The sequence below is a fragment of the Theropithecus gelada genome, chromosome X (genome assembly GCF_003255815.1).
Source record: "Theropithecus gelada isolate Dixy chromosome X, Tgel_1.0, whole genome shotgun sequence".
Taxonomy (NCBI): domain Eukaryota; kingdom Metazoa; phylum Chordata; class Mammalia; order Primates; family Cercopithecidae; genus Theropithecus; species Theropithecus gelada.
In genome coordinates, this window is record NC_037689.1 from 2736375 (window position 1) to 2755508 (window position 19134).

The following is a 19134-nucleotide window of genomic DNA, read 5'->3' on the forward strand; positions in this document are numbered from 1 at the left end:
CATAGGGAGCAGTCTTCCTTGTGCTATTTTCATGATAGTGAATAAGTCTCACGAGATCTGATGGGTTTATCAGGGGCTTCCGCTTTTGCTGCTTTCTCATTTTCTCTTGCTGCTGCTATGTAAGAAGTGCCTTTCACCTCCCGACATAATTCTGAGGTCTCCTTAGCCATGTGTAACTGTAAGTCCAATGACACTTCTTTTTCTTCCCAATCTTGGGTATGTCTTTATCAGCAGCGTGAAAACAGACTGATACAGTAAATTGGTATGAGTAGAGTGGGGTGTTGCTGAAAAGATACGAGAAAATGTGGAAGTGACTTGGGAACTGAGTAACAGGCAGAGGTTGGAACAGTTTGGAGGGCTCAGAGGAAGACAGGAAAATGTGGGAAAGTTTGGAACTTCCTAGAGACTTGTTGAATGGTTTTGCCCAAAATGCTGATAGCGATATGGACAATAAGGTCCAGGCTGAGGTGGTCTCAGATGGAGATGAACAACTTGCTGGGAACTGGAGTAAAGGTGGCTCTTGTTATGTTTTAGCAAAGAGACTGGCAGCATTTTGCCCCTGCTCTAGAGATTTGTGGAACTATCAACTTGAGAAAGATGATTTAGGGCATCTGGTGGAAGAAATTTCCAAGCAGCAAAGCATTCAAGAGGTGGCTTAGGTACTGTTAAAGGCATTCAGTTTTATAAGGGAAGTGGAGCATAAAAGTTTGAAAAATTTGCAGCCTGATTATGCAATAGAAAAGAAAAATCCATTTTCTGGGGAGAAATTCAAGCTGGCTACAGAAATTTGCATAAGTAGCAAGGAGCCTAATGTTAATCCCCAAGACTATGGGAAAAATGTCTCCATGCCATGTCAGAGACCTTCACAGCAGCCCCTCCCATCATGGGCAGAGAGTCCCAGGAGGAAAAAGTGGTTTTGTGGGCTGGGCCCAAGGCTCCATTGCTGTGTGCAGCCTAGTGACTTGGTGCCCTGTGTCCCAGCTGCTCCAGCTATGGCTGAAGGGGCCAATTTTATAGCTCAGGCTGTGGCTGCAAAGGGTGGAAGCCCCAAGCCTTGGCAGCTTCACGTGGTATTGAGCCTGCAGGTGCACAGAAGTCAAGAATTGAGGTTTGTGAATCTCCAACTAGATTTCAGAAGATGTATGAAAACATCTGGATGCCTAGCCAAAAGATTGCTACAGGGGTGGGGCCCTCTTGTAGAACCTCTGCTAGAGCAGTACAGAAGGGAAATGTGGGGTCAGAGCCCCCACACTGAGTCCATACTGAGGCACTGCCTAGTGGAGCTCTGAGAAGAGGGCCACCATCCTCCAGACCCCAGAATGGTAGGTCCACTGACAGCTTGCACTGTGCACCTGGAAAAGCCACAGACACTCAATGCCAGCCTGTGAAAGTTGCTGGGAAGGAGGCTGTACCCTGAAAAGCCACAGGGGTGGAGCTTTCTAGGACCATGGGAAGCAACCTCTTGCATCAGCCTGACCTGGATGTGAGACCTGGGGTCAAAGAAGATCATTTTTGAGCTTTAAAATTTGACTGCCTCACTGGATTTTGGACTTGCATGAGCCCTGTAACTGCTTTGTTTTGGCCAATTTCTCCCATTTGGAATTCCAATACCTGTACCCCCATTGTATCTAGGAAGTAACTAGTTTGCTTTTGATTTTACAGGCTCCTAGGTGAAAGGGACTTGCCTTGTCTCAGATGAGACTTTGGACTATGGACTTTTGGGTTAATGCTGAAATGAGTTAGCACTTTGAGGGCTGTTGGGAAAGCATGATTGGTTTTGTAATGTGAAGACAAGAGATTTGGAGGAGTCAGGCTTGGAATAATATGGTTTGGCTCTGTCTCCACCCAAATCTCAAGTTGAATTCTATCTCCCAGAATTCTCACTTGTAGTGAGAGGGACCCAGGGGGAGGTAATTCAATCATGGGGGATGGTCTTTCCTGTGCTTTTCTCATGATAGTGAATAAGTCTCACAAGATCTGATTGATTTTTCAGAGGTTTCCACTTTTGCTTCTTCCTCATTTTCTCTTGCTGCCACCATGTAAGAAGTGCCTTTCACCTCCTGCCGTAATTCTCAGTCCTCCCCAGCCATTTGGAACTGTAAATCCAATTAAATCTCTTTTTCTTTCCAGTCTTGGGTATGTCTTTATCAGCAGTGTGAAAACACACAGACACAGTGTAGAAGTTTGACTTTACTGTGACAGGAAAGTAAACCGAAGTTTGATTGAGTAACAAAATCAGAGTCCTGTGTACAGAATGGGTCAGCTGGGGTTCTCTGTTAAAAGTCTCAGAATGCTGAAATCAGAGTGTTGTCAGAAAAGCTGTGCCACTCCTAGAGGCTCTGAAGACGAATCTGCTTCCAAGTTCAATTTGGCTGATGGCTAAATTCAGTTCCTTGCAGTTGTAGGATGGAGGTCCCAATTCCTCGCTTTTAATTGCTCTCAGATGCTAGAGGCTGCTCTCATTTCTTCTCATGCTTTTCATGTGGCATGCTTTCCTGGAACAATTGAGTCCCTTTCATGCTTTGAATCTCTCTGATTTCTCTTCTGCCATCTCTCTAACGTTTTCCACCATATCTCTCCCACTTACAGATTGAGCAAGTTCTCTGTTTCTATGGGCTCACATGGTAGATGAGACTCGGGGGATAATCTAGGTTAATCTCCCTGTTTCAAGGTCTGAAGCCTTAACTTTATCTGAAAAGTCTCTTCTGCCATTTGTAAACCTAAAATAATCAAAATAATTAGAATCTAATTAAATAGGGTTCATTCAAATGCAAAGTGTGAGGGTAGATGTTCAGGGGGCAAAGCTATACCAAAGAATGGTGATCAGTGCTCATGGTATGGGAAAAAATAAGAACCATTTATACAGACAAAACAGAGGTGACAAACAGAATTACAACATTTTCCATACAAAGGCTAAAATAGAGATACAAGATTTGATTGGCTACTATTGATTACATTCTAATGTAGTTGCTTAACATTGTATTGTAAAGTGGTAAATGTCACAAGGGTCTCTACCTTCATGGCATTTAGTCTAGGTTTGAATGAAAAATAGGGAGTCTGGTTAATGCATGAACTCTCAACACAAAGGTCATGCACTAGATAAGAAAAATAGTTGTGCAATGTGAGTCAGCTTTCAGGGCTAACCTTTTCCTTTTAGCATAATACATTTGAAAGGTCCTGAAATTTTATCTTCTTCTTACACATTTAAGGTAACAGTCACAGATTCTTGGGCTTTATGTGTGGACATGATTTGGGATCATTATTCACCTGCCACAATAAATAGTGGAATTTATTCCATTTTCTATTTAAAAATATAAAAGATTGACATCTGTATTTTGTACACTTCCTGATTATGCTAACTTTGCTTGATTGAATATATATTGACACTCAAGGAAATTGAGGTGCTACACATTCAGAGGATATTAAATCACAATATGATCCTTTGGTATCTGATCCAAGTACCACAAAATTCTAAATTCAATTTCTAATAATTATTTCTATCTCTATACACACACACACACAATATAATCATTCATATTAATGTGAGAAGCTTCTACTCATAACTGCTTTGATATTATTTACTAGCTAAATAAATTTGAACAGGTTGCCTAATCTCTTTGTGCCTTGATTTTCTACCCACAATGGTTGTGGGTACATAGCACGATGTTGAAGTTGAAAGTATGAAGAATCCATCAACCAGGTAGTGAGCATAGCATCCAATAGTTAGTCCTCTTACAACCCTTAACCCCTGCCATGTCCCCTTGGATTCCCCAGAGTGTATTGTTTCTACTTTTATAACCATGTATACCGAGTGTTTCGTTCCCACTTATAAGTGAGAACACGTGGTACTTGGTTTTCTGTTTCTTCATTAATTTGCTTAGAAGAATAGTTTCCAGTTGCATCCATGTTGCTGCAAAGGACATAATTTTGAGCAGTGTAAAGATTTCTCAAAAACTGGGAGGTGAACTACGATTAGATCCAGCAATCCCCCTATTAGGTATATACGTGCTGAACCAAAAACTAAAATTCTAAGCCCCCCAACTGACCGAATGGACCTTCTTCTCAGCTAAGGGGACACAAAGAAACATAAAACACTAGTTCAGAGCATAAGAAGTGGGAGTCAGACACCTCATTATACTCTCATTTCTTTGGAGTTCAGGCACAACTAACTAGCATTAACATTAAAATAGAGATCCTAAGACTAACAGAAAAAAAGCTCTTTGTAGCAATTAAATACCAACCCCAACCTGACTCTAACATCACAAGACAGATAACAGGCCTTAAAAGGAAATAAAAGTATTTTAATTTGGTGGCTGGCAAGACAGCTGAATAGGAACAGCTCCAGTCTGCAGCTCCCAGTGAGATCAATGCAGAAGACAGGTGATTTCTGCATTTCAAACTGAGGTACCTGGGTCATATCACTGGAACTGGTTAGGCAGTGGGTGCAGTCCACGGAGGGTGAGTCGAAGCAGGGTGGGATGTCACCTCACTTGGGAAGCGCAAGGGGTCAGGGAACTCCCTCCCCTAGCCAACGGAAGCCATAAGGGACTGTGCCTTGAGGGACAGTGCATTCTGGCCCACATACTACGCTTTTTCTACAGTCTTCACAACACACAGACCAGGAGATTCCCTCAGATGCCTATGCCACTAGGACCCTGGGTTTCAAGCAAAAAACTGGGCGGCTGTTTGGGAAGAAACCGAGCTACCTGCAGTTTTTTTTTTTTTTTTTTTCATACTCCAGTGGCACCTGGAACGCCAGCAAGACAGAACCATTCACTCCCCTGGAAAAAGGACTGAAGCCAAGGAGCCAAATGGTCTAGCTCAGTGGATCCCACACCCACAGAGCCCAGCAAGAGAAGATCCACAGGCTTGAAATTCTTGCGGCCAGCACAGCAGTCTGAAGTTGACCTGGGATGCCCCAGCTTGGTGGGCGGAGGGGCATCTGCCAATACTGAGGCTTGAGTAGGCAGTTTTCCCCTTACAGTGTAAACAAAGCCACCAGAAAGTTGAAACTGGGCAAAGCCCACCACAGCTCCACAAAGCTGCTGTAGCCAGACTGCCTCTCTAGATTCCTCTTCTCTGGGCAGGGCATCACTGGAAGAAAGGCAGCAGCCACAGTCAGGGGCTTATAGATAAAACTCACATCTCCCTGTGACAGAGCACGTGGGGGAAGGGGCAGCTGTGGGCGCAGCTGCAGCAGACTTAAACGGTCCTGCCTGCTGGCTCTGAAAACAGCAGCAGATCTCCCAGCACAGTGCTCGACCTCTGCTAAGGAACAGATGGCCTCCTCAAGTGTGTCCCTGACCCCCATACCTCCTTTCTGGGAGACACTTCCCAGCAGGGGTCGACAGACACCTCATACAGGAGAACTCTGGCTGGCATCTGGCAGGTGTCCCTCTCAGAAGAAGCTTCCAGAGGAAGAAACAGGCAGCAATCTTTGCTGGTCTGCAGTCTCCGCTGGTGATACCCAGGCTAACGGGTCTGGAGTGGACGTCCAGCAAACTCCAGCAGACCTGCAGCAGTGGGGGCTGACTGTTAGAAGGAAAACCAACACACAGAAAGGAATAACATCAACATAAACAAAAATAACGTCCATACAGAAGCCCCATCCAAAGGTCACCAACATCAAAGACCAAAGGTAGATAAATCCATGAAGATGAAGAAAAACCAGCACAGAAAGGCTGAAAATTCCAAAAACCAGTACTCTTCTTCTTCAAAGATCACAACTCCTTGCCAGCAATGGAACAAAACTAGATGGAGAATAAGTTTGATAAATTGAAAGAAGTAGGCTACAGAAGGTGGGTAATAACAAACTCCTACAACCTAAAGGAGCAGGTTCTAACCCAATGCAAAAAAGCTAAGAACCTTGAAAAAAGGTTAGAGGAATTGCAAACTGGAATAACCAGTTTAGAGAAAAACATAAACGACCTGATGGAGCTGAAAACCACAGTATGAGAACTTCATGAAGCATACACAAGTATCAATAGCTGAATCAATCAAGCGAAAGAAAGGATATCAGAGATTAAAAATTAACTTACTGAAATAAAATGTGAAGACAAGATTAGAGAAAGAACTGAAAAGGAACAAAGCCTCCAAGAAATATGGGACTTTGTGAAAAAAACAAATCTACATTTGATTGGTGTACATGAAAGTGACAGGGAGAATGGAACCAAGCTGGAAAACACTCGTCAGGATATTGTCCAGGAGAACTTCTGCAACCTAGCAAGACATGCCAAAATTCAAATTCAGGAAATGCAAAGTACATCACAAAGATACTCCTTGAGAAGAGGAACCCAAAGACACATACTCATCAGATTCACCAAGGTTGAAATGAAAGAAAAAATGTTAAGGGCAGCCAGAGAGAAAGGTTGGGTTACCCACAAAGGGAAGCCCATTGGACTAACAGTGGATCTCTCTGCAGAAACCCTAAAAGCCAGAAGAGAGTGAGGACCAATATTCAACATTCTTGAAGAAAAGAATTTTCCACCCAGAATTTCATATCCAGCCAAACCAAACTTCATAAGAAAAGAAGAAATAAAATCCTTTACAGACAAGCAAATGCTGAGAGATTTTGTCACCACCAGGCCTGCCTTACAAGAGCTTTAGAAGGAAGCACTAAATATGGAAATGAAAAACCAGTACCAGCCACTGCAAAAACATACCCAATTGTAAAGACCACTGACACCATGAAGAAACTGCTTCAACTAATGGGCAAAATAACCAGCTAGCAACATAATGACAGGATCAAATTCACACATAACAATGTTACCCTTAAATGTAAACAGGCTAAATGCCCCAACTAAAAGACACAGACTGGCAAATTGGATAAAGAGTCAAGACCCATCAGTGTGCTGTATTCAGGAGACCCATCTCATGTGCAAAGAAACACATAGGCTCAAAATAAAGGGATGGAGAAATATTTACCAAGCAAATGGAAAACAAACAAACAAGAAAAAGCTGGGGTTGCAATCCTAGTCTCTGATAAAACAGACTTTAAGTCAACAAAGACCAAAAACGACAAAGAAGGGCATTACATAATGGTAAAAAATCAATGCAACAAAAAGAGCTAATATATATATATAAATACACATGTCCAATACAGGAGCACCCAGATCTATAAAGGAAGTTCTTAGAGACCTACAAAGAGACTTAGACTCCCACACAAAAATAGTGAGAGACTTTAACACCCCACTATCAATATCAGACAGATCAACAAGACAGAAAATTAACAATGATATTCAGGACTTGAACTCAGCTCTGGACCAAGCAGACCTAATAGACATCTACAGAACTCTCCACCCCAAATCAACAGAATATACATTCTTCTCTGTACCACATCACACGTATTCTAAAATTGACCACCTAATTGGAAGTAAAATATTCCTTGGCAAATGCAAAAGAATGGAAATCATAAATAGTCTCTCAAACCACAGTGTAATCAAATTGGAACTCAGGATTAAGAAAGTCACTCAAAACCCCACAACTACATAAAAACTGAACAACCTGTTCCTGAATAACTACTGGGTAAACAACAAAATTAAGGCAGAAATAAATAATTTCTTAGAAAACAATGACAACAAAGACACAACGTACCATAATCTCTGGGACACAGCTAAAGCATTGTTTAGAGGGAAATTTATAGCACTAAATTCCTACAGGAGAAAGCAGGAAAGATCTAAAATTGACACCCTAACATCACGATTAAAAGAACTAGAGAAGCAGGAGCAAACAAATTCAAAAGCTAGTAGAAGACAAGAAATAACTAAGATAAGAGCAGAACTGAAGGAGATAGAGAAACAAAAAACCCTTAAAAATCAATGAATCCAGGAGGTGGTGTTTTGAAAAGATTAAAAAAATAGATGGACCACTAGCCAGACTAACAAAAAAGAGAGAAGAATCAAATAGACAAAATAAAAAAATGAAAAAGGGGATATCACCGCTGATCCCACAGAAACCCACAGAAATACAACCTACCATCAGAGAATACTCTACACATCTCTACGCATATAAACTAGAAAATCTAGAAGAAATGGATAAATTCCTGGACAAATATACCCTCCCAAGACTAAACCAGGAAGAAGTCGAATCCCTGAGTTGACCAATAACAAGTTCTGAAAGTCAGGTAGTAATTAATAGCCTACCAACCAAAACGAGCCCAGGACAAGATGGATTCACAGCTGAATTCTACCAGAGGTACAAAGAGGAGCTGGTACCATTCCTTCTGAAACCATTCCAAACAATAGAAAAAGAGGGACTCTTCCCTGACTTATTTTATGAGGCCAACATCATTCTGATACCAAAACCTGGCAGAGACACAACAGAAAAAGAAAATTTCAGGTCAACATCCCTGATGAACATCAAGGCGAAAATCCTCAATAAAATACTGGCAAACTGAATCTAGCAGCACATCAAAAAGCTTACCTACCACGACCAATTGGGCTTCATCCCTGTGATGCAAGGCTGGTTCAACATATGCAAATCAATAAACATAATCCATCATATAAACAGAAACAACGACAAAAATCATATGATTATCTCAACAGATGCAGAAGAGGCCTTCAATAAAATTCAACACCCCCTCATGCTAAAAACTCTCAATAAACTCGGTATTGATGGAACGTATCTCAAAATAATGGGAGCTATTTATGACAAACTCACAGCCAATATCATACTGAATGGGCAAAAGCTGGAAGCATTCCCTTTGAAAATCAGCACAAGACAAGGATGCTGTCTCTCACCACTCCTACTAAACATAGAATAGAAAGTTCTGGCCAGGGCAATCAGGCAAGAGAAAGAAATAAAGGGTATTCAAATAGGAAGAGAGAAGTCAAATTGTCTCTGTTTGCAGATGACATGATTGTATGTTTAGAAAACCCCATCATTTCAGCCCAAAATCTCCTTAAGCTGAGAAGCAACTTCAGCAAAGTCTCAGGATACAAAATAAATGTGCAAAAATCACAAGCATTCCTGTACACCAATAACAGACAGGCAGAGAGCCAAATCACGAGTGAACTCCCATTCACAATTGCTACGAACAGAGTAAAATACCTACAAATACAACTTACAAGGAATGTGAAGGACCTCTTCAAGGAGAACTACAAACCACTGCTCAAGGAATTAACAGAGGACACAAACAAATGGAAAAGCATTCCATGCTCATGGAAAAGAAGAATCACTATCATGAAAATGGCCATAATCCCCAAAGTAATTTATAGATTCAATGCTATCCCCATCAAGCTACTATTGACTTTCTTCACAGAATTAGAAAAAAATTACTTTAAATTTCATATGGAACCAAAAAAAGCCCGTATAGTCAAGACAACCATAAGCAGAAAGAAGAAAGCTGGAAGCATCACACTACTTGACTTCAAACAATACTACAACACTGCAATAACCAAAAGAGTATGGTACTGATACCAAATCAGATATATAGACTGATGGAACAGAATAGAGGCCTCAGAAATAATGCCACACATCTACAGCCATCTGATCTTTGACAAAACTGACAAAGACAAGCAATGGAGAAATGATTCCATATTTAATAAATGGTGCTGGGAAAATTGGCTAGCTATATGCAGAAAACTGAAACTGGACCCTTTCCTTACAGCTTATACAAAAATTAACTCAAGGTGTATTAAAGACTTAAACGTAAGACCTAAAACCATAAAAACCCCAGAAGAAAACCTAGAATACCATTCAGGACATAGGCATAAGCAATCACTTCATGGCTAAAACACCAAAAGCAATTTCAACAAAAGCCAAAATTGACAAATGGGATCTAACTAAACTAAAGAGCTTCTGCACAGCAAAAGAAATTATCATCAGAATGAACAGGCAACCTACAGAATGGGAGAAAATTTTTGCAATCTATCCATCTGACAAAGGGCTAATATCCAGAATCTACAAAGAACTTAAACAAATTTACAAGAAATAACCCCATCAAAAAGTGGGTGAAGAATATGAACAGACACTTCTCAAAAGAAGACATTTATGTGGCCAACAAACATATGAAAAAATGCTCATCATCACTGGTCATTAGAGAAATGAACATCAAATCCTCAAGGAGATACTATCTCACGCCAGTCAGAACGGCGATCATTAAAAAGTCAGGAAACAATAGATGCTGGAGAGGATGTAGAGAAATAGGAAGGCTTTTACACTGTTGGTGGGAGTGTCAATTAGTTCAACCACTGTGGAAGACAGTGTGGCTATTCCTCAAGGATCTAGAACCAGAAATACCATTTGACCCAGTCATCCCATTACTGCTTATATACCCAAAGGATTATAAGTCATTCTACTATAAAGACACATGCACATATATTTATTGCAGCACTGTTCATAATAGTGAAGACCCAAATGCTCATCAATGATAGATTGGATAAAGAAAGTGTGGCACATGTAAAACATGGAATACTATGCAGCCATAAAAAAAGGATGAGTTCATGTCCTTTGCAGGAACATGGATGAAGCTGGAAACCATCATTCTCAACAAACTAACACAGGAACAGAAAACCAAACACTGCTTGTTCTCACTCATAAGTGAGAGGTGAACAATGAGAACACATGGACACAGGGAGGGGAACATCACACACTGGGGCCTGTTAGGGGGTAGGGACCTAGGGGAGGGGGACAGCATTAGGAGGAATACCTAACGTAGATGATGGGTTGATGGGTGCAGCAAACCACTATGGCATGTGTATACCTATGTAACAAACCTGCATGTTCTGCATATGTATCCCAGAACTGAAAGTATAATTTAAAAAATTGAAAAATGGGATCTAATTAAACTAAGGATCTTCTTTAAAGCAAAAAAACCCTATCAACAGAGTAATCAGACCACCTACAGAATCAGATAAAATGTCTGAAAACTATGCATCTGAGAAAGGTTTAATATCCAGAATCTATAAGGAAATCAAACAAATCAACAAGCAATAATCAAAGACCCCCATCAAAAATGGGCAAAGAACATGAAGAGACCCTTTTCAAAGACAGACACACATGCAGCCAACAAGCATATGAAACAAATGCACAACATCACTAACAATTAGACAAAATGCAACTGAAAACCACAATGAGGTATCGTCTCACACCATTGAGAATGGCTACTTTTTAAAAATCAAAAAATAACACATGCTACCAAGGTTGTAGAGAAACGTGAAGGCTTATGCACTGCTTGTGCGAATATATATCAATTTATCCATTGTGGAAAGCAGTTTGGTGTTTTCTCAACAAACACAGAAACAACTACCATTCTACCCAGCAATCCCATTATTGAATATATACCCAGAAGAATATAAATTGTTCTACCATAAAGATAAAGGCACACATATGTTCATTTGCAGCACTATTCACAATAGCGAAGATATGGAATTTACCTAAGTTCTCATTAATGGTAGACTAGTAAAGAAAATGTGGTACATATGCATCGTGGAATACTACACAGCCATAAAAAAAAGAATGAGATCATGTCTTTTCCAGCAACATTGATGGAGCTGGAGGCCATTATCCTAAGCAAACTAATGTCACAACAGAAACACCAAATACTTTATATTCCCATTTATAAATGGAAGCGGAACATTGAGTATACATGGATACACAGAAGCCAACAAAAGACACCAGGACCTATTTGAGGGTAGAAGGTGGGAGGAGGGTAATGATCCAAAAACTATCTATCATATACTATGCTTATTACCTGGGTAACAAAATAGTTTGTACACCACACCCCTGTGACATGCAATGTACCTGTATAACAAACCTGCACTTCTACCCCTGTATGTAAAATAATAGTTAAAAAGAGAAAAGAAAAAGTTAGAGATAACAAAAATCTCAAGACTTGAGGAATAAAGTCATTTAAACTTTAAAAGTTTAGAAGTCATTAAAATGTCATTCAGAGTAGCAGAACATGGTATCCTCCCCTTGGGTCTCAAATATTTAAGTGGGGTTTGTTGCCTGCTAGCCTCCTGCATAGATTAATTAGCTGGATTTCAGGGAAAAAGGGAGAAGGACACTGAACACTGGACCTTCGTGAGTTCTGAGTTCCCCATACCAGCTATATACTGATCAACCTTGATGTATGAATGTAAGCAATTGATAAAAATCCTAGTACACATAGGAGGATAATTAAGAACAAAGCAAAAAAAATTAAAATGCACAAATTCCAAATGAAATATAAGCAAATCATATATAGGAATATACTTCAAGAATAAGACCCCATGATGAAGTTTAGGCCAAGAGCACAAGGATAGTCAACATACTAATAAAGTAATTTAACACATTAGTATGTCAAAAAGGAATTTATATATATGTTTATTCTGATAGATGACAAAAAAATTAATAAAATTGAATATCTCCCTGACTTGAAAAAAATGGCAACTGTGGAATTTCAAAAAGTAAATTTTCTTTATTTTATGAATAGCATTTATGTGAACTCAGGTACAAACATATTACATTCTCCCCTTGCTTTAGGAATTGAAATCAAGGAATCAAATGTGGCTTGGAGACACTGTGAGGGAAAGACACTTGGAAAAGCTGCAGACATTTTCCCAGACCCAGAATTGAGAGCAGGATGCCACTTTTAATACCAGTGCATACAAACTCAGCCATTCCTTGGTGACACAGCAGCGTGTCTGCACAGGCATTTCATTCTTGGGCCAGAGACTGGAGTGCCTGCTCTGGAGCAGGATAGGGGCCTCCACAGCCAGAACTGTGGAAAGTGCCTCAGCAGTAGGCACTGGAATTGTGCTTTCCCCGTTACTAGTCTGGGTGGGAGGAGAATTATTACAGCTGTAGTTTCTCCTGTGCAGCGAGATGCAGCCAGGGCCTGCTTGACAACCTGAAATTGACCTGTGTGTGACATTTCTGGGTCCACCACCCTGTTCCCCTGAGATCGTGGTGCAGTGAGGCCTCTCTGCTCCACAACCAGACAGAACTCCAGGCATATGGAACACCTGTGTACCTGGTTCAGCAGCCTGAACCACCCCACCCTTCGTGGACATAGAACTTGGTGCAGTGTGGCTCTGCTCCATGATCATGCAGACTTCCAGGTATTCAGAGTAATTGTTCACCTGGTCCAGTAGCCTGAACTGCCCCACCCTTCCTGAACATAGACATGGTTTAGCAGGGCTCTCTCTGCTCCAGACCCAGGCAGATCTCTAGGCATTTGAAGCACCCATTTGACTGGTTCAGCAGCCTGAGTCACCCCACCCTTCATGGACATAGATCTTGAAACAGTAGGTCTCTGTCTGCTCCATGCCCAGGCAGATCTCCACACATCTAGAGCACTCACTCTCCTGGAATAGGATCTTAGGCTACCTCTTATCCCCATGCAAAGTATTTGGAGCCAAAGAGGTTTCCCAGCTCCATGCCCAGGCAAACCTCTGGGGGCCTGCTGGCCACCCACTGGACTTTCCCTTGGCACTAGTGCTTGTGTCTGCCATCAGGGGACCAGCAGGTTGAATTGCCCAGTCTGGCCCCACCATTCATGGCTCCCACCCAACCAGGACTAAGCAGGGATCTCAGATCTCTGTGCAGTCTACAAATTGGCCCAATGCCTGAGGCAACAGAGAGCTTCTGCTAGTAAACTAAGTATATACCTAGCCTCCTTGGCTACAGCTAACTCTTACCCAAAAGTGCCATCTACAGGCTTAGAGGACAAACTGCACAGCCCAATATAAAGCCTGCTGAAAGAAGTGCACAGGGCTATAGAAGCAAAGCCAAAAGGCCTTACCCAGCATTCTCTACAGTAAGGGAAAGAAAAAAGTTTAAAAATACAGTGAAAGAAAAAAATCTTACCCCCAAATTAGAAGTGCTAGCATCTCCAAATGAAGAGAAACCAGCGTAAGAATCCTGGCACTATGAAAAATCTGAATGCAGTGAAACCACCAAAAGATTGCACTAGCACTTCAGCAATGGTCCTTAACCAAAATGGAAACTCAGAAGTGACTGATGAAGAATTCAAAACATAGATGGCAAGAAAGCTCAATGAGATGCAAGACAAGGTTGAAAATCAATAAAAATAAACTTCTAAAGCAATTCAGGAAATGAAGGAAGAGACAAACATCTTAAAAAGAAATAAATCAGAGTTTCTCAGATTGAAAAACTCACTTAAGGAATTTCAAAATACAACTGAAAGCTTTATTAATAAACTGGACCAAGCAGAAGAAAGAATTTTGGAGCTTGAAGATGAGTCTTTTGAGCTAACCCAGTCTGATAAAAATGAAAAAGTAATTTTTTAAAATGAGCAAAGCTTTCAAGAGCTATGGAATTATGCAACATAACCAAATCTACAAATTACTGTAATTCCTGAGAAAATAAGAGAAGAAGCAAATCACTTGGAAAATATATTTGAGGGAATAATTCAAGAAAACTTCCATTATCTTGCTAGAGAGGTAGACATCCAGGTAGAAGAAATACAGAGAACACCTGTGAGATAGTGAACACCACAAAGGCATAAAGTAACCAGAATGTTCAAGGTATACAATAAAGAAAAAATCTTCAAAGCAGTTAGAGGAAAAGGGCGGATCACATAAAAAGAGAATCCCATCAGGCTAACAGTGGACTTATCAGCAGAAACCTTACATGCCAGAAGATATTGGGGGGGGGGGGGCATTTTCAGCATTTTTAAAGAAAAGAAAGCTCAATGAAGAATTTCATATTCCAGCAAACTAAGCTTTGTAACCTAAGGAGAAATAAAATATTTTCCAGACGAGCAGCACTAAGGAAATTTGTTACTACTGGACCATACTTACAAGAGATCCTTAAGGAGTTCTAATCATGGAAAGAAAAGTATGATACCCACTACCACAAAAACATACCTAATATACTTAAACATACTTAAGTACATAGCCAGCAGGCCCTACAAAGCAAAACCCAATATAAACTAAAAAGTAACCAGCTGACAATCTCACGATAGGATCAAACCTCACATATCAACATTAGCCTTGAATGTAAATGGTCTAAATATGCCACTTAAGAGGCATGGAGTGACAAGTTGGATAAAAAAAAAGAGGCAACCATCTGCTGTCTAGAAGAGACCCATCTCACATGTAATGATCCTCAAAGGCTCAAAGTAAAGAGTTGAAAAAGTATCTACAACATAAATGGGAAAAAAATAGAGCAGACATCACTATTATTGTATCAGGTAAGGTAGACTTTAACAACAGGAAAAAGGACAAAGAAGGACATTACATAATGATAAAGTGTTCGATTCAACAAGAAGATGTAACTATCCTAAATATATATGCACTCAACATCAGAAAATCCCAATTCATAAAAGACAGACTTCTAGACCTGCAAGTAGAATTACAAAGCCACACAATAGTGGTGAACTTCAACACTACACAAACAGCATTAGACAGATCATTGAGACAGAAAACTAACAGAGAGATTCTGAACTTAAACTAGTTGCTTGACCAATTGGACCTAATAGATATCTACAAAGTATTCCACCCATCAACCACAGAATATGCATTCTCATCTGCACACAGAACATAGTCCATGATTATTACACAGAACATGCTCAGCCATAAATCAAGCTTATCATTAAATTCAAAAAAATCAAAATTATACCAACCATACTCTTGTACCACAATGGAATAAAGATAGAAATTAATACCAAGAATATCTCTCAAAACCATTCAATTACATAAAAATCAAACAATTTGCTCCTGAATGACTTTTGGGTAAACAATAAAACGAAGGCAAAAAATCAAAAAATTCGTTGAAATAAATGAAAACAGAGACAGAACATACCAAAATCTCTAGATGCAGCAAAAGCAGTGTTAAGAGGAAAGTTTATAGCATTAAATGCCTACCTCGAAAGTTGGAAAGATCTCAAATTAACAATCTAACAACACATCTAGAAGAACTAGAAAAACAAGGAATAATGAAGCCCAAAGCTAGCAGAAGAGAAGAAATAACTAAAACCACAGTGGAGCTGGATGAAATTGAAACACAAAAATTCATACAAAGAATCAACAAAACCAAAAGTTGGTTCTTTGAAAGGATAGGCTGCTAGCTAGATTAACAAGGAAAACAAGAGAAAATCCAAAGAAGCACAATCAGAAACAACAAAAGTGACATTATAACTGATTCCACAGAAATACAAAAAATCCTCAGGGACTGTTAAAAACCCCTCTGGCCAGGCACGGTGGCTCATGTCTGTAATCCCAGTTCTTTGGGAGTCCGAGGTAGGCGGATCACAAGGTCAGGAGTTCAAGACCAGCCTGGCCAACATTGGTGAAACCCCATCTCTACTAAAAATGCAAAAATTAGCTGGGCGTGGTGGTGGGTGCCTGTAATCCCAGCTACTTGGGAGGCTGAGGCAGCAAAATCGCTTGAATCCAGGAGGTGGAGGTTGTAGTGAGCCGAGATCATGCCACTACACTCCAGTCTGGGCAACAGAGCAAGACTCCGTCTCAAAACACACACACAAACACATACAAAACCTTCTACACATACAAGCTACAAGCTAGAAAATGTAGAAGAAAAAAAAAAGATTAATTACTGGAAACACAATCTCCCAAGACTGAATTAAGAAGAAATTAAAACACTGAACAGACCAATATCAAGTTCCAAAATTTAATCAGTAATACAAAACCTACAAACACAATAAAGCACTGGATGAGAAGGATTCATAGCTGAATTCAAAAGACATACAAAGAAGAGCTGGAAACAATTCCATTAAACTATTTCCAAAAATCAAAGAAGAGAAACTCCTCCCCAACTTATTTGACAAAGCCAGCATCGCCCTGATACCAAACCTAGCAAAGACACAACAAAAACAATACTACAGGCCAATATCCCTGATGAATGTAGACCAAAAAGATACTCAGCAAACAGCCCATCAAAAAGTTAATTCACCATGAACAAGTAGGCTACATTCCTAGGATACAAGTTTGGTTCGACATATACAAATCAATAAACATGATCCACAACATAAACAGAATCAAAAACAAAAACCATATGATCATCTCAATAGACAGGGAAAAAGCTTTTGATAAAATCTAATATCCCTTCATGCTAAAAACAAACAAACAAAACTCTCCAAGAAACTAGGCATTACAGAAACATACCTGAAAATAATGACAGCCATCCATGACAAACCCACAGTTAACATCATACTAAATAGACAAAAACTGGAAGCATTCTCCTTGAGAACTGGAACAAGATTAGGATGCCCACTCTCACCACTACTATGCAACATAGTACTGGAAGTCCTAGCCAAGCAATCAGGCAAGAGAAAGAAATAAAAGGCATCCAAATAGAAAAAGAAGAAACAAAACTATCTCTCTTCACAGACAATGTGATTCTCTATCTAGAAAACTCTAAAGACTTTGCCAAAAGGCTCTCGGAACTGATGAATAACTTCTGAAAAGTTTCAGGATACAAAATCAATATACAGAAACAAGCAGCATTTCCATACACCAATAAAGTTCAAGCTGAGAGCCAAATCAAGAATGCAATCCCATTTATAATAAACGCAACAAAAAGAAAATAAGAATACATCTAACCAAGGAGATGAAGAATCTCTATAGGAGAACTATAAAACCACTAAGTCATAGATGAAACAAACAAATGAAAAAACATTCCATGATTATGGATTGGGAGAACCCATATTAAAATGGCCCTTGTGTCCAAAGCAATCTACAGATTCAATGCTTTCCTATCAAACTAACATTATTTTTTTTTCATAGAATTGGACAAAACTATTCTAAAATTCATATGGAACCCAAAAAGAGCCCGAATAACCAAAGCAATCTTAAGCAAAAAGAACAAGGCCAGAGGCATCATATTAACCCTCTTCAAACAATAAGGTTACAGTAACCAAAGCAGCATGAAATTGGTACAAAAACGTACACACACACCAACTGAACAGGTTAGAAAGCCCAGAAATAAGGCTTCACACCCAGAGCTATCTAATCTTTGACAGACAAAGTCAACAAATATAATTAATGGAGAACGGATTCCCTATACAATAAATGATGCTGAAATAGCTGGCTAACCAGAAGCAGAAGGATGAAACTGGACCACGCCACCCTTCACCATACAAAAAATTAACTCATGATGGATTAAAGATTTACATGTAAGACCTCAAACTGTAAGAGTCCCAGAAGAAAGCCTGGGAAACGCGATTCTGGACACGGGCCTTGGGAAATAATTCATGTCTACATTTTCAAAAGCAATTGCAACAAAATAAAAATTGGCAAGTGGGGCCTAATTAAACTAAAGAGCTTCTGCATAGTAAAATAAACTAACAACAGAGTAAACAGACAACCTATAGAATGGGAGAAAACATTTGCAAACTATGCAACCAACAAAGGTCTCATAGCCAGAATCTATAAGGAACTTAAACAATCGAACCAGAAAATAAAATAAAACAAACCCATTAAAAAGGGGTAAAAGGGCCGGGCGCGGTGGCTCAAGCCTGTAATCCCAGCACTTTGGGAGGCTGAGACGGGCAGATCACGAGGTCAGGAGATCGAGACCATCCTGGCTAACACAGTGAAACCCCGTCGCTACTAACAAAAAAAAAAAAAAAAAAAAATACAAAAAAAACTAGCCGGGCGAGGTGGCGGGCGCCTGTAGTCCCAGCTACTCAGGAGGCTGAGGCAGAAGAACGGCCTAAACCCGGGAGGCGGAGCTTGCAGTGAGCCGAGATCCGGCCACTGACCTCCAGCCTGGGTGACAGAGCGAGACTCCGTCTCAAAAAAAAAAAAGGGGGGGGGGGGGGGTAAAAGACATAAACAGACGCTTCTCAAAAGAAGATATACAAATGGCTAACAAAGACATGAAAAAATGCTCATCATCATATCAGATAAATGCAAACCAAAACCACAATGAGATGCCATCTGATACCAGTCAGACTGGCTATTAATAAAAAGTCAGAAAACAACAGATGCTATTGAGGCTGCAGAGAAAAGGGAATGCTTATACACTGTTGTTGGGAATGTAAATTAGTTTAGCCACTGTGGAAAGCTGTTGGGAGATTTATCAAAGAACTTAAAACTGAACTACCATTCTACCCAGCAATCCCATTACTGGGTATATATCCAAAAGAAAACCAATTGTTCTACCAAAAAGATGCATGCACTCACATGTTCATTGCAGCACCATTCACAATACCAAAGGCATGGA